This window comes from Arachis hypogaea, unplaced genomic scaffold (genome assembly GCF_003086295.3).
Source record: "Arachis hypogaea cultivar Tifrunner unplaced genomic scaffold, arahy.Tifrunner.gnm2.J5K5 arahy.Tifrunner.gnm2.scaffold_32, whole genome shotgun sequence".
In the NCBI taxonomy this organism is placed as follows: Eukaryota; Viridiplantae; Streptophyta; class Magnoliopsida; order Fabales; family Fabaceae; genus Arachis; species Arachis hypogaea.
In genome coordinates this window covers 181,390-192,749 of record NW_027255470.1, presented here as the reverse complement: position 1 = coordinate 192,749, position 11,360 = coordinate 181,390, and the positions used below count along the sequence as shown (strand labels likewise).

The window sequence follows — 11,360 nt, the reverse complement described above, 5'->3', positions numbered from 1 at the left end:
TTAAGCGTGCTTGGGCGAGAGTAGTACTAGGATGGGTGACCTCCTGGGAAGTCCTCGTGTTGCACCTCTTTTTTTTTTTTTTTAACGTCGTGCCGACCTTCATTCTTTAAATGACGCTATCCCGAGTAGGACACCTAAGGGCGAGCCGCAATGGCCTCATCCTCGACAGGCACCTACGGTACCCGCAAGGCTTCGCGGATAGTGTTACGCTCTCTCGCGCCGCATGGTTAACAAAATTGTGTGTGCGAACTATAATAGGTGCGATCATACCAGCACTAATGCACCGGATCCCATCAGAACTCCGCAGTTAAGCGTGCTTGGGCGAGAGTAGTACTAGGATGGTGACCTCCTGGGAAGTCCTCGTGTTGCACCTCTTTTTTTTTTTTTTTTTAACGTCGTGCCGACCTTCATTCTTTAAATGACGCTATCCCGAGTAGGACACCTAAGGGCGAGCCGCAATGGCCTCATCCTCGACAGGCACCTACGGTACCCGCAAGGCTTCGCGGATAGTGTTACGCTCTCTCGCGCCGCATGGTTAACAAAATTTGTGTGCGAACTATAATAGGTGCGATCATACCAGCACTAATGCACCGGATCCCATCAGAACTCCGCAGTTAAGCGTGCTTGGGCGAGAGTAGTACTAGGATGGTGACCTTGGGAAGTCCTCGTGTTGCACCTTTTTTTTTTTTAACGTCGTGCCGACCTTCATTCTTTAAATGACGCTATCCCGAGTAGGACACCTAAGGGCGAGCCGCAATGGCCTCATCCTCGACAGGCACCTACGGTACCCGCAAGGCTTCGCAGATAGTGTTACGCTCTCTCGCGCCGCATGGTTAACAAAATTGTGTGCGAACTATAATAGGTGCGATCATACCAGCACTAATGCACCGGATCCCATCAGAACTCCGCAGTTAAGCGTGCTTGGGCGAGAGTAGTACTAGGATGGGCTGGGAAGTCCTCGTGTTGCACCCTTTTTTTTTTTTTTTAACGTCGTGCCGACCTTCATTCTTTAAATGACGCTATCCCGAGTAGGACACCTAAGGGCGAGCCGCAATGGCCTCATCCTCGACAGGCACCTACGGTACCCGCAAGGCTTCGCAGATAGTGTTACGCTCTCTCGCGCCGCATGGTTAACAAAATTGTGTGTGCGAACTATAATAGGTGCGATCATACCAGCACTAATGCACCGGATCCCATCAGAACTCCGCAGTTAAGCGTGCTTGGGCGAGAGTAGTACTAGGATGGGTGACCTGGGAAGTCCTCGTGTTGCACCTCTTTTTTTTTTTTTTTTTAACGTCGTGCCGACCTTCATTCTTTAAATGACGCTATCCCGAGTAGGACACCTAAGGGCGAGCCGCAATGGCCTCATCCTCGACAGGCACCTACGGTACCCGCAAGGCTTCGCGGATAGTGTTACGCTCTCTCGCGCCGCATGGTTAACAAAATTGTGTGTGCGAAACTATAATAGGTGCGATCATACCAGCACTAATGCACCGGATCCCATCAGAACTCCGCAGTTAAGCGTGCTTGGGCGAGAGTAGTACTAGGATGGGTGACCTCTGGAAGTCCTCGTGTTGCACCTCTTTTTTTTTTTTTTTTAACGTCGTGCCGACCTTCATTCTTTAAATGACGCTATCCCGAGTAGGACACCTAAGGGCGAGCCGCAATGGCCTCATCCTCGACAGGCACCTACGGTACCCGCAAGGCTTCGCGGATAGTGTTACGCTCTCTCGCGCCGCATGGTTAACAAAATTTGTGTGCGAACTATAATAGGTGCGATCATACCAGCACTAATGCACCGGATCCCATCAGAACTCCGCAGTTAAGCGTGCTTGGGCGAGAGTAGTACTAGGATGGGTGCTGGGAAGTCCTCGTGTTGCACCTCTTTTTTTTTTTTTTTAACGTCGTGCCGACCTTCATTCTTTAAATGACGCTATCCGAGTAGGACACCTAAGGGCGAGCCGCAATGGCCTCATCCTCGACAGGCACCTACGGTACCCGCAAGGCTTCGCGGATAGTGTTACGCTCTCTCGCGCCGCATGGTTAACAAAATTGTGTGTGCGAACTATAATAGGTGCGATCATACCAGCACTAATGCACCGGATCCCATCAGAACTCCGCAGTTAAGCGTGCTTGGCGAGATAGTACTAGGATGGGTGACCTCCTGGGAAGTCCTCGTGTTGCACCCTTTTTTTTTTTTAACGTCGTGCCGACCTTCATTCTTTAAATGACGCTATCCCGAGTAGGACACCTAAGGGCGAGCCGCAATGGCCTCATCCTCGACAGGCACCTACGGTACCCGCAAGGCTTCGCGGATAGTGTTACGCTCTCTCGCGCCGCATGGTTAACAAAATTGTGTGTGCGAACTATAATAGGTGCGATCATACCAGCACTAATGCACCGGATCCCATCAGAACTCCGCAGTTAAGCGTGCTTGGGCGAGAGTAGTACTAGGATGGGCTGGGAAGTCCTCGTGTTGCACCTCTTTTTTTTTTTTTTTTAACGTCGTGCCGACCTTCATTCTTTAAATGACGCTATCCCGAGTAGGACACCTAAGGGCGAGCCGCAATGGCCTCATCCTCGACAGGCACCTACGGTACCCGCAAGGCTTCGCAGATAGTGTTACGCTCTCTCGCGCCGCATGGTTAACAAAATTGTGTGTGCGAACTATAATAGGTGCGATCATACCAGCACTAATGCACCGGATCCCATCAGAACTCCGCAGTTAAGCGTGCTTGGGCGAGAGTAGTACTAGGATGGGTGACCTCCTGGGAAGTCCTCGTGTTGCACCTCTTTTTTTTTTTTTTTTTAACGTCGTGCCGACCTTCATTCTTTAAATGACGCTATCCCGAGTAGGACACCTAAGGGCGAGCCGCAATGGCCTCATCCTCGACAGGCACCTACGGTACCCGCAAGGCTTCGCGGATAGTGTTACGCTCTCTCGCGCCGCATGGTTAACAAAATTGTGTGTAATAGGTGCGATCATACCAGCACTAATGCACCGGATCCCATCAGAACTCCGCAGTTAAGCGTGCTTGGGCGAGAGTAGTACTAGGATGGGTGACCTCCTGGGAAGTCCTCGTTTGCACTTTTTTTTTTTTTTAACGTCGTGCCGACCTTCATTCTTTAAATGACGCTATCCCGAGTAGGACACCTAAGGGCGAGCCGCAATGGCCTCATCCTCGACAGGCACCTACGGTACCCGCAAGGCTTCGCGGATAGTGTTACGCTCTCTCGCGCCGCATGGTTAACAAAATTGTGTGTGCGAACTATAATAGGTGCGATCATACCAGCACTAATGCACCGGATCCCATCAGAACTCCGCAGTTAAGCGTGCTTGGCGAGAGTAGTACTAGGATGGGTGACCTCCTGGGAAGTCCTCGTGTTGCACCTCTTTTTTTTTTTTTTTAACGTCGTGCCGACCTTCATTCTTTAAATGACGCTATCCCGAGTAGGACACCTAAGGGCGAGCCGCAATGGCCTCATCCTCGACAGGCACCTACGGTACCCGCAAGGCTTCGCGGATAGTGTTACGCTCTCTCGCGCCGCATGGTTAACAAAATTGTGTGTGCGAACTATAATAGGTGCGATCATACCAGCACTAATGCACCGGATCCCATCAGAACTCCGCAGTTAAGCGTGCTTGGGCGAGAGTAGTACTAGGATGGGTGACCTCCTGGGAAGTCCTCGTGTTGCACCTTTTTTTTTTTTTTTAACGTCGTGCCGACCTTCATTCTTTAAATGACGCTATCCCGAGTAGGACACCTAAGGGCGAGCCGCAATGGCCTCATCCTCGACAGGCACCTACGGTACCCGCAAGGCTTCGCGGATAGTGTTACGCTCTCTCGCGCCGCATGGTTAACAAAATTGTGTGTGCGAACTATAATAGGTGCGATCATACCAGCACTAATGCACCGGATCCCATCAGAACTCCGCAGTTAAGCGTGCTTGGGCGAGAGTAGTACTAGGATGGGTGACCTCCTGGGAAGTCCTCGTGTTGCACCTCTTTTTTTTTTTTTTAACGTCGTGCCGACCTTCATTCTTTAAATGACGCTATCCCGAGTAGGACACCTAAGGGCGAGCCGCAATGGCCTCATCCTCGACAGGCACCTACGGTACCCGCAAGGCTTCGCGATAGTGTTACGCTCTCTCGCGCCGCATGGTTAACAAAATTGTGTGTGCGAACTATAATAGGTGCGATCATACCAGCACTAATGCACCGGATCCCATCAGAACTCCGCAGTTAAGCGTGCTTGGGCGAGAGTAGTACTAGGATGGGTGACCTCCTGGGAAGTCCTCGTGTTGCACCTCTTTTTTTTTTTTTTAACGTCGTGCCGACCTTCATTCTTTAAATGACGCTATCCCGAGTAGGACACCTAAGGGCGAGCCGCAATGGCCTCATCCTCGACAGGCACCTACGGTACCCGCAAGGCTTCGCGGATAGTGTTACGCTCTCTCGCGCCGCATGGTTAACAAAATTGTGTGTGCGAACTATAATAGGTGCGATCATACCAGCACTAATGCACCGGATCCCATCAGAACTCCGCAGTTAAGCGTGCTTGGGCGAGAGTAGTACTAGGATGGGTGACCTCCTGGGAAGTCCTCGTGTTGCACCTCTTTTTTTTTTTTTTTAACGTCGTGCCGACCTTCATTCTTTAAATGACGCTATCCCGAGTAGGACACCTAAGGGCGAGCCGCAATGGCCTCATCCTCGACAGGCACCTACGGTACCCGCAAGGCTTCGCAGATAGTGTTACGCTCTCTCGCGCCGCATGGTTAACAAAATTGTGTGTGCGAACTATAATAGGTGCGATCATACCAGCACTAATGCACCGGATCCCATCAGAACTCCGCAGTTAAGCGTGCTTGGGCGAGAGTAGTACTAGGATGGGTGACCTCTGGGAAGTCCTCGTGTTGCACCTCTTTTTTTTTTTTTTTTAACGTCGTGCCGACCTTCATTCTTTAAATGACGCTATCCCGAGTAGGACACCTAAGGGCGAGCCGCAATGGCCTCATCCTCGACAGGCACCTACGGTACCCGCAAGGCTTCGCGGATAGTGTTACGCTCTCTCGCGCCGCATGGTTAACAAAATTGTGTGTGCGAACTATAATAGGTGCGATCATACCAGCACTAATGCACCGGATCCCATCAGAACTCCGCAGTTAAGCGTGCTTGGGCGAGAGTAGTACTAGGATGGGTGACCTCTGGGAAGTCCTCGTGTTGCACCCTTTTTTTTTTTTTTTAACGTCGTGCCGACCTTCATTCTTTAAATGACGCTATCCCGAGTAGGACACCTAAGGGCGAGCCGCAATGGCCTCATCCTCGACAGGCACCTACGGTACCCGCAAGGCTTCGCAGATAGTGTTACGCTCTCTCGCGCCGCATGGTTAACAAAATTGTGTGTGCGAACTATAATAGGTGCGATCATACCAGCACTAATGCACCGGATCCCATCAGAACTCCGCAGTTAAGCGTGCTTGGGCGAGAGTAGTACTAGGATGGGTGACCTGGGAAGTCCTCGTGTTGCACCTCTTTTTTTTTTTTTTTAACGTCGTGCCGACCTTCATTCTTTAAATGACGCTATCCCGAGTAGGACACCTAAGGGCGAGCCGCAATGGCCTCATCCTCGACAGGCACCTACGGTACCCGCAAGGCTTCGCAGATAGTGTTACGCTCTCTCGCGCCGCATGGTTAACAAAATTGTGTGTGCGAACTATAATAGGTGCGATCATACCAGCACTAATGCACCGGATCCCATCAGAACTCCGCAGTTAAGCGTGCTTGGGCGAGAGTAGTACTAGGATGGGTGACTGGGAAGTCCTCGTGTTGCACCTTTTTTTTTTTTAACGTCGTGCCGACCTTCATTCTTTAAATGACGCTATCCCGAGTAGGACACCTAAGGGCGAGCCGCAATGGCCTCATCCTCGACAGGCACCTACGGTACCCGCAAGGCTTCGCGGATAGTGTTACGCTCTCTCGCGCCGCATGGTTAACAAAATTGTGTGTGCGAACTATAATAGGTGCGATCATACCAGCACTAATGCACCGGATCCCATCAGAACTCCGCAGTTAAGCGTGCTTGGGCGAGAGTAGTACTAGGATGGGTGACCTCCTGGGAAGTCCTCGTGTTGCACTCTTTTTTTTTTTTTTTTAACGTCGTGCCGACCTTCATTCTTTAAATGACGCTATCCCGAGTAGGACACCTAAGGGCGAGCCGCAATGGCCTCATCCTCGACAGGCACCTACGGTACCCGCAAGGCTTCGCGGATAGTGTTACGCTCTCTCGCGCCGCATGGTTAACAAAATTGTGTGTGCGAACTATAATAGGTGCGATCATACCAGCACTAATGCACCGGATCCCATCAGAACTCCGCAGTTAAGCGTGCTTGGGCGAGAGTAGTACTAGGATGGGTGACCTCTGGGAAGTCCTCGTGTTGCACCTCTTTTTTTTTTTTTTTAACGTCGTGCCGACCTTCATTCTTTAAATGACGCTATCCCGAGTAGGACACCTAAGGGCGAGCCGCAATGGCCTCATCCTCGACAGGCACCTACGGTACCCGCAAGGCTTCGCGGATAGTGTTACGCTCTCTCGCGCCGCATGGTTAACAAAATTGTGTGTGCGAACTATAATAGGTGCGATCATACCAGCACTAATGCACCGGATCCCATCAGAACTCCGCAGTTAAGCGTGCTTGGGCGAGAGTAGTACTAGGATGGGTGACCTCCTGGGAAGTCCTCGTGTTGCACCTCTTTTTTTTTTTTTTAACGTCGTGCCGACCTTCATTCTTTAAATGACGCTATCCCGAGTAGGACACCTAAGGGCGAGCCGCAATGGCCTCATCCTCGACAGGCACCTACGGTACCCGCAAGGCTTCGCGGATAGTGTTACGCTCTCTCGCGCCGCATGGTTAACAAAATTGTGTGTGCGAACTATAATAGGTGCGATCATACCAGCACTAATGCACCGGATCCCATCAGAACTCCGCAGTTAAGCGTGCTTGGGCGAGAGTAGTACTAGGATGGGTGACCTCTGGGAAGTCCTCGTGTTGCACCCTTTTTTTTTTTTTTTAACGTCGTGCCGACCTTCATTCTTTAAATGACGCTATCCCGAGTAGGACACCTAAGGGCGAGCCGCAATGGCCTCATCCTCGACAGGCACCTACGGTACCCGCAAGGCTTCGCAGATAGTGTTACGCTCTCTCGCGCCGCATGGTTAACAAAATTGTGTGTGCGAACTATAATAGGTGCGATCATACCAGCACTAATGCACCGGATCCCATCAGAACTCCGCAGTTAAGCGTGCTTGGGCGAGAGTAGTACTAGGATGGGTGACTGGGAAGTCCTCGTGTTGCACCTCTTTTTTTTTTTTTTTTTAACGTCGTGCCGACCTTCATTCTTTAAATGACGCTATCCCGAGTAGGACACCTAAGGGCGAGCCGCAATGGCCTCATCCTCGACAGGCACCTACGGTACCCGCAAGGCTTCGCGGATAGTGTTACGCTCTCTCGCGCCGCATGGTTAAAAAATTGTGTGTGCGAACTATAATAGGTGCGATCATACCAGCACTAATGCACCGGATCCCATCAGAACTCCGCAGTTAAGCGTGCTTGGGCGAGAGTAGTACTAGGATGGGTGACCTCCTGGGAAGTCCTCGTGTTGCACCTTTTTTTTTTTTTTTAACGTCGTGCCGACCTTCATTCTTTAAATGACGCTATCCCGAGTAGGACACCTAAGGGCGAGCCGCAATGGCCTCATCCTCGACAGGCACCTACGGTACCCGCAAGGCTTCGCAGATAGTGTTACGCTCTCTCGCGCCGCATGGTTAACAAAATTGTGTGTGCGAACTATAATAGGTGCGATCATACCAGCACTAATGCACCGGATCCCATCAGAACTCCGCAGTTAAGCGTGCTTGGGCGAGAGTAGTACTAGGATGGGTGACCTCCTGGGAAGTCCTCGTGTTGCACCTCTTTTTTTTTTTTTTAACGTCGTGCCGACCTTCATTCTTTAAATGACGCTATCCCGAGTAGGACACCTAAGGGCGAGCCGCAATGGCCTCATCCTCGACAGGCACCTACGGTACCCGCAAGGCTTCGCGGATAGTGTTACGCTCTCTCGCGCCGCATGGTTAACAAAATTGTGTGTGCGAACTATAATAGGTGCGATCATACCAGCACTAATGCACCGGATCCCATCAGAACTCCGCAGTTAAGCGTGCTTGGGCGAGAGTAGTACTAGGATGGGTGACCTCTGGGAAGTCCTCGTGTTGCACCTTTTTTTTTTTTTTTAACGTCGTGCCGACCTTCATTCTTTAAATGACGCTATCCCGAGTAGGACACCTAAGGGCGAGCCGCAATGGCCTCATCCTCGACAGGCACCTACGGTACCCGCAAGGCTTCGCGGATAGTGTTACGCTCTCTCGCGCCGCATGGTTAACAAAATTGTGTGTGCGAACTATAATAGGTGCGATCATACCAGCACTAATGCACCGGATCCCATCAGAACTCCGCAGTTAAGCGTGCTTGGGCGAGAGTAGTACTAGGATGGGTGACCTGGGAAGTCCTCGTGTTGCACCTCTTTTTTTTTTTTTTTAACGTCGTGCCGACCTTCATTCTTTAAATGACGCTATCCCGAGTAGGACACCTAAGGGCGAGCCGCAATGGCCTCATCCTCGACAGGCACCTACGGTACCCGCAAGGCTTCGCAGATAGTGTTACGCTCTCTCGCGCCGCATGGTTAACAAAATTGTGTGTGCGAACTATAATAGGTGCGATCATACCAGCACTAATGCACCGGATCCCATCAGAACTCCGCAGTTAAGCGTGCTTGGGCGAGAGTAGTACTAGGATGGGTGACCTCCTGGGAAGTCCTCGTGTTGCACCTCTTTTTTTTTTTTTTTAACGTCGTGCCGACCTTCATTCTTTAAATGACGCTATCCCGAGTAGGACACCTAAGGGCGAGCCGCAATGGCCTCATCCTCGACAGGCACCTACGGTACCCGCAAGGCTTCGCGGATAGTGTTACGCTCTCTCGCGCCGCATGGTTAACAAAATTGTGTGTGCGAACTATAATAGGTGCGATCATACCAGCACTAATGCACCGGATCCCATCAGAACTCCGCAGTTAAGCGTGCTTGGGCGAGAGTAGTACTAGGATGGGTGACCTGGGAAGTCCTCGTGTTGCACCTCTTTTTTTTTTTTTTAACGTCGTGCCGACCTTCATTCTTTAAATGACGCTATCCCGAGTAGGACACCTAAGGGCGAGCCGCAATGGCCTCATCCTCGACAGGCACCTACGGTACCCGCAAGGCTTCGCGGATAGTGTTACGCTCTCTCGCGCCGCATGGTTAACAAAATTGTGTGTGCGAACTATAATAGGTGCGATCATACCAGCACTAATGCACCGGATCCCATCAGAACTCCGCAGTTAAGCGTGCTTGGGCGAGAGTAGTACTAGGATGGGTGACCTCCTGGGAAGTCCTCGTGTTGCACCTCTTTTTTTTTTTTTTTAACGTCGTGCCGACCTTCATTCTTTAAATGACGCTATCCCGAGTAGGACACCTAAGGGCGAGCCGCAATGGCCTCATCCTCGACAGGCACCTACGGTACCCGCAAGGCTTCGCGGATAGTGTTACGCTCTCTCGCGCCGCATGGTTAACAAAATTGTGTGTGCGAACTATAATAGGTGCGATCATACCAGCACTAATGCACCGGATCCCATCAGAACTCCGCAGTTAAGCGTGCTTGGGCGAGAGTAGTACTAGGATGGGACCTCTGGGAAGTCCTCGTGTTGCACCTCTTTTTTTTTTTTTTTAACGTCGTGCCGACCTTCATTCTTTAAATGACGCTATCCCGAGTAGGACACCTAAGGGCGAGCCGCAATGGCCTCATCCTCGACAGGCACCTACGGTACCCGCAAGGCTTCGCAGATAGTGTTACGCTCTCTCGCGCCGCATGGTTAACAAAATTGTGTGTGCGAACTATAATAGGTGCGATCATACCAGCACTAATGCACCGGATCCCATCAGAACTCCGCAGTTAAGCGTGCTTGGGCGAGAGTAGTACTAGGATGGGTGACCTCCTGGGAAGTCCTCGTGTTGCACCTCTTTTTTTTTTTTTTTTAACGTCGTGCCGACCTTCATTCTTTAAATGACGCTATCCCGAGTAGGACACCTAAGGGCGAGCCGCAATGGCCTCATCCTCGACAGGCACCTACGGTACCCGCAAGGCTTCGCGGATAGTGTTACGCTCTCTCGCGCCGCATGGTTAACAAAATTGTGTGTGCGAACTATAATAGGTGCGATCATACCAGCACTAATGCACCGGATCCCATCAGAACTCCGCAGTTAAGCGTGCTTGGGCGAGAGTAGTACTAGGATGGGTGACCTCCTGGGAAGTCCTCGTGTTGCACCTCTTTTTTTTTTTTTTTTAACGTCGTGCCGACCTTCATTCTTTAAATGACGCTATCCCGAGTAGGACACCTAAGGGCGAGCCGCAATGGCCTCATCCTCGACAGGCACCTACGGTACCCGCAAGGCTTCGCGGATAGTGTTACGCTCTCTCGCGCCGCATGGTTAACAAAATTGTGTGTGCGAACTATAATAGGTGCGATCATACCAGCACTAATGCACCGGATCCCATCAGAACTCCGCAGTTAAGCGTGCTTGGGCGAGAGTAGTACTAGGATGGGTGACCTCCTGGGAAGTCCTCGTGTTGCACCTCTTTTTTTTTTTTTTAACGTCGTGCCGACCTTCATTCTTTAAATGACGCTATCCCGAGTAGGACACCTAAGGGCGAGCCGCAATGGCCTCATCCTCGACAGGCACCTACGGTACCCGCAAGGCTTCGCGGATAGTGTTACGCTCTCTCGCGCCATGGTTAACAAAATTGTGTGTGCGAACTATAATAGGTGCGATCATACCAGCACTAATGCACCGGATCCCATCAGAACTCCGCAGTTAAGCGTGCTTGGGCGAGAGTAGTACTAGGATGGGTGACCTCCTGGGAAGTCCTCGTGTTGCACCTCTTTTTTTTTTTTTTTTTAACGTCGTGCCGACCTTCATTCTTTAAATGACGCTATCCCGAGTAGGACACCTAAGGGCGAGCCGCAATGGCCTCATCCTCGACAGGCACCTACGGTACCCGCAAGGCTTCGCGGATAGTGTTACGCTCTCTCGCGCCGCATGGTTAACAAAATTGTGTGTGCGAACTATAATAGGTGCGATCATACCAGCACTAATGCACCGGATCCCATCAGAACTCCGCAGTTAAGCGTGCTTGGGCGAGAGTAGTACTAGGATGGGTGACCTCTGGGAAGTCCTCGTGTTGCACCTCTTTTTTTTTTTTTTTAACGTCGTGCC

General features: G+C 51.2%; 35 non-coding genes and 2 pseudogenes across 35 annotated transcripts; all 37 read left to right on the top strand.

Moving 5' to 3' along the window:
- The first annotated feature begins 256 nt into the window (after positions 1 to 256).
- On the top strand, positions 257 to 374 carry LOC114926394 (5S ribosomal RNA). The gene has a single exon (XR_003816838.1). It is a non-coding gene; the product is annotated as a 5S ribosomal RNA (ribosomal RNA).
- A 189-nt stretch (positions 375 to 563) lies between these two features.
- LOC114926515 (5S ribosomal RNA) lies at positions 564 to 679 on the top strand. Its single transcript, XR_003816959.1, has one exon. It is a non-coding gene; the product is annotated as a 5S ribosomal RNA (ribosomal RNA).
- Positions 680 to 860: 181 nt separating this feature from the next.
- LOC114926593 (5S ribosomal RNA) lies at positions 861 to 972 on the top strand (annotated as a pseudogene).
- A 187-nt stretch (positions 973 to 1,159) lies between these two features.
- On the top strand, positions 1,160 to 1,275 carry LOC114926471 (5S ribosomal RNA). Its single transcript, XR_003816915.1, has one exon. It is a non-coding gene; the product is annotated as a 5S ribosomal RNA (ribosomal RNA).
- A 191-nt stretch (positions 1,276 to 1,466) lies between these two features.
- LOC114926479 (5S ribosomal RNA) lies at positions 1,467 to 1,583 on the top strand. Its single transcript, XR_003816923.1, has one exon. It is a non-coding gene; the product is annotated as a 5S ribosomal RNA (ribosomal RNA).
- Positions 1,584 to 1,771: 188 nt separating this feature from the next.
- On the top strand, positions 1,772 to 1,885 carry LOC114926567 (5S ribosomal RNA). The gene has a single exon (XR_003817011.1). It is a non-coding gene; the product is annotated as a 5S ribosomal RNA (ribosomal RNA).
- Positions 1,886 to 2,072: 187 nt separating this feature from the next.
- LOC114926540 (5S ribosomal RNA) lies at positions 2,073 to 2,189 on the top strand. Its single transcript, XR_003816984.1, has one exon. It is a non-coding gene; the product is annotated as a 5S ribosomal RNA (ribosomal RNA).
- A 184-nt stretch (positions 2,190 to 2,373) lies between these two features.
- Positions 2,374 to 2,485, top strand: LOC114926580 (5S ribosomal RNA; annotated as a pseudogene).
- A 189-nt stretch (positions 2,486 to 2,674) lies between these two features.
- LOC114926895 (5S ribosomal RNA) lies at positions 2,675 to 2,793 on the top strand. Its single transcript, XR_003817320.1, has one exon. It is a non-coding gene; the product is annotated as a 5S ribosomal RNA (ribosomal RNA).
- A 181-nt stretch (positions 2,794 to 2,974) lies between these two features.
- LOC114926451 (5S ribosomal RNA) lies at positions 2,975 to 3,092 on the top strand. The gene has a single exon (XR_003816895.1). It is a non-coding gene; the product is annotated as a 5S ribosomal RNA (ribosomal RNA).
- Positions 3,093 to 3,276: 184 nt separating this feature from the next.
- On the top strand, positions 3,277 to 3,394 carry LOC114926449 (5S ribosomal RNA). The gene has a single exon (XR_003816893.1). It is a non-coding gene; the product is annotated as a 5S ribosomal RNA (ribosomal RNA).
- Positions 3,395 to 3,582: 188 nt separating this feature from the next.
- LOC114927072 (5S ribosomal RNA) lies at positions 3,583 to 3,701 on the top strand. The gene has a single exon (XR_003817497.1). It is a non-coding gene; the product is annotated as a 5S ribosomal RNA (ribosomal RNA).
- A 186-nt stretch (positions 3,702 to 3,887) lies between these two features.
- Positions 3,888 to 4,006, top strand: LOC114926894 (5S ribosomal RNA). The gene has a single exon (XR_003817319.1). It is a non-coding gene; the product is annotated as a 5S ribosomal RNA (ribosomal RNA).
- A 186-nt stretch (positions 4,007 to 4,192) lies between these two features.
- Positions 4,193 to 4,311, top strand: LOC114926893 (5S ribosomal RNA). The gene has a single exon (XR_003817318.1). It is a non-coding gene; the product is annotated as a 5S ribosomal RNA (ribosomal RNA).
- A 187-nt stretch (positions 4,312 to 4,498) lies between these two features.
- Positions 4,499 to 4,617, top strand: LOC114926892 (5S ribosomal RNA). The gene has a single exon (XR_003817317.1). It is a non-coding gene; the product is annotated as a 5S ribosomal RNA (ribosomal RNA).
- A 188-nt stretch (positions 4,618 to 4,805) lies between these two features.
- Positions 4,806 to 4,923, top strand: LOC114926353 (5S ribosomal RNA). Its single transcript, XR_003816796.1, has one exon. It is a non-coding gene; the product is annotated as a 5S ribosomal RNA (ribosomal RNA).
- A 189-nt stretch (positions 4,924 to 5,112) lies between these two features.
- Positions 5,113 to 5,230, top strand: LOC114926446 (5S ribosomal RNA). Its single transcript, XR_003816890.1, has one exon. It is a non-coding gene; the product is annotated as a 5S ribosomal RNA (ribosomal RNA).
- A 187-nt stretch (positions 5,231 to 5,417) lies between these two features.
- On the top strand, positions 5,418 to 5,533 carry LOC114926470 (5S ribosomal RNA). The gene has a single exon (XR_003816914.1). It is a non-coding gene; the product is annotated as a 5S ribosomal RNA (ribosomal RNA).
- A 188-nt stretch (positions 5,534 to 5,721) lies between these two features.
- LOC114926524 (5S ribosomal RNA) lies at positions 5,722 to 5,836 on the top strand. Its single transcript, XR_003816968.1, has one exon. It is a non-coding gene; the product is annotated as a 5S ribosomal RNA (ribosomal RNA).
- Positions 5,837 to 6,019: 183 nt separating this feature from the next.
- Positions 6,020 to 6,138, top strand: LOC114926262 (5S ribosomal RNA). Its single transcript, XR_003816705.1, has one exon. It is a non-coding gene; the product is annotated as a 5S ribosomal RNA (ribosomal RNA).
- Positions 6,139 to 6,326: 188 nt separating this feature from the next.
- LOC114926352 (5S ribosomal RNA) lies at positions 6,327 to 6,444 on the top strand. The gene has a single exon (XR_003816795.1). It is a non-coding gene; the product is annotated as a 5S ribosomal RNA (ribosomal RNA).
- Positions 6,445 to 6,632: 188 nt separating this feature from the next.
- LOC114926891 (5S ribosomal RNA) lies at positions 6,633 to 6,751 on the top strand. The gene has a single exon (XR_003817316.1). It is a non-coding gene; the product is annotated as a 5S ribosomal RNA (ribosomal RNA).
- A 187-nt stretch (positions 6,752 to 6,938) lies between these two features.
- LOC114926445 (5S ribosomal RNA) lies at positions 6,939 to 7,056 on the top strand. Its single transcript, XR_003816889.1, has one exon. It is a non-coding gene; the product is annotated as a 5S ribosomal RNA (ribosomal RNA).
- A 187-nt stretch (positions 7,057 to 7,243) lies between these two features.
- LOC114926518 (5S ribosomal RNA) lies at positions 7,244 to 7,358 on the top strand. Its single transcript, XR_003816962.1, has one exon. It is a non-coding gene; the product is annotated as a 5S ribosomal RNA (ribosomal RNA).
- A 189-nt stretch (positions 7,359 to 7,547) lies between these two features.
- Positions 7,548 to 7,666, top strand: LOC114927071 (5S ribosomal RNA). The gene has a single exon (XR_003817496.1). It is a non-coding gene; the product is annotated as a 5S ribosomal RNA (ribosomal RNA).
- Positions 7,667 to 7,852: 186 nt separating this feature from the next.
- LOC114926890 (5S ribosomal RNA) lies at positions 7,853 to 7,971 on the top strand. Its single transcript, XR_003817315.1, has one exon. It is a non-coding gene; the product is annotated as a 5S ribosomal RNA (ribosomal RNA).
- A 187-nt stretch (positions 7,972 to 8,158) lies between these two features.
- On the top strand, positions 8,159 to 8,276 carry LOC114926386 (5S ribosomal RNA). Its single transcript, XR_003816830.1, has one exon. It is a non-coding gene; the product is annotated as a 5S ribosomal RNA (ribosomal RNA).
- A 186-nt stretch (positions 8,277 to 8,462) lies between these two features.
- Positions 8,463 to 8,578, top strand: LOC114926469 (5S ribosomal RNA). Its single transcript, XR_003816913.1, has one exon. It is a non-coding gene; the product is annotated as a 5S ribosomal RNA (ribosomal RNA).
- A 188-nt stretch (positions 8,579 to 8,766) lies between these two features.
- On the top strand, positions 8,767 to 8,885 carry LOC114926889 (5S ribosomal RNA). The gene has a single exon (XR_003817314.1). It is a non-coding gene; the product is annotated as a 5S ribosomal RNA (ribosomal RNA).
- Positions 8,886 to 9,073: 188 nt separating this feature from the next.
- Positions 9,074 to 9,189, top strand: LOC114926468 (5S ribosomal RNA). The gene has a single exon (XR_003816912.1). It is a non-coding gene; the product is annotated as a 5S ribosomal RNA (ribosomal RNA).
- A 187-nt stretch (positions 9,190 to 9,376) lies between these two features.
- Positions 9,377 to 9,495, top strand: LOC114926888 (5S ribosomal RNA). The gene has a single exon (XR_003817313.1). It is a non-coding gene; the product is annotated as a 5S ribosomal RNA (ribosomal RNA).
- A 188-nt stretch (positions 9,496 to 9,683) lies between these two features.
- Positions 9,684 to 9,799, top strand: LOC114926512 (5S ribosomal RNA). Its single transcript, XR_003816956.1, has one exon. It is a non-coding gene; the product is annotated as a 5S ribosomal RNA (ribosomal RNA).
- Positions 9,800 to 9,987: 188 nt separating this feature from the next.
- Positions 9,988 to 10,106, top strand: LOC114926887 (5S ribosomal RNA). Its single transcript, XR_003817312.1, has one exon. It is a non-coding gene; the product is annotated as a 5S ribosomal RNA (ribosomal RNA).
- Positions 10,107 to 10,295: 189 nt separating this feature from the next.
- LOC114926886 (5S ribosomal RNA) lies at positions 10,296 to 10,414 on the top strand. Its single transcript, XR_003817311.1, has one exon. It is a non-coding gene; the product is annotated as a 5S ribosomal RNA (ribosomal RNA).
- A 189-nt stretch (positions 10,415 to 10,603) lies between these two features.
- On the top strand, positions 10,604 to 10,722 carry LOC114926884 (5S ribosomal RNA). Its single transcript, XR_003817309.1, has one exon. It is a non-coding gene; the product is annotated as a 5S ribosomal RNA (ribosomal RNA).
- Positions 10,723 to 10,907: 185 nt separating this feature from the next.
- Positions 10,908 to 11,026, top strand: LOC114926883 (5S ribosomal RNA). The gene has a single exon (XR_003817308.1). It is a non-coding gene; the product is annotated as a 5S ribosomal RNA (ribosomal RNA).
- Positions 11,027 to 11,216: 190 nt separating this feature from the next.
- LOC114926351 (5S ribosomal RNA) lies at positions 11,217 to 11,334 on the top strand. The gene has a single exon (XR_003816794.1). It is a non-coding gene; the product is annotated as a 5S ribosomal RNA (ribosomal RNA).
- Positions 11,335 to 11,360: the final 26 nt, after the last annotated feature.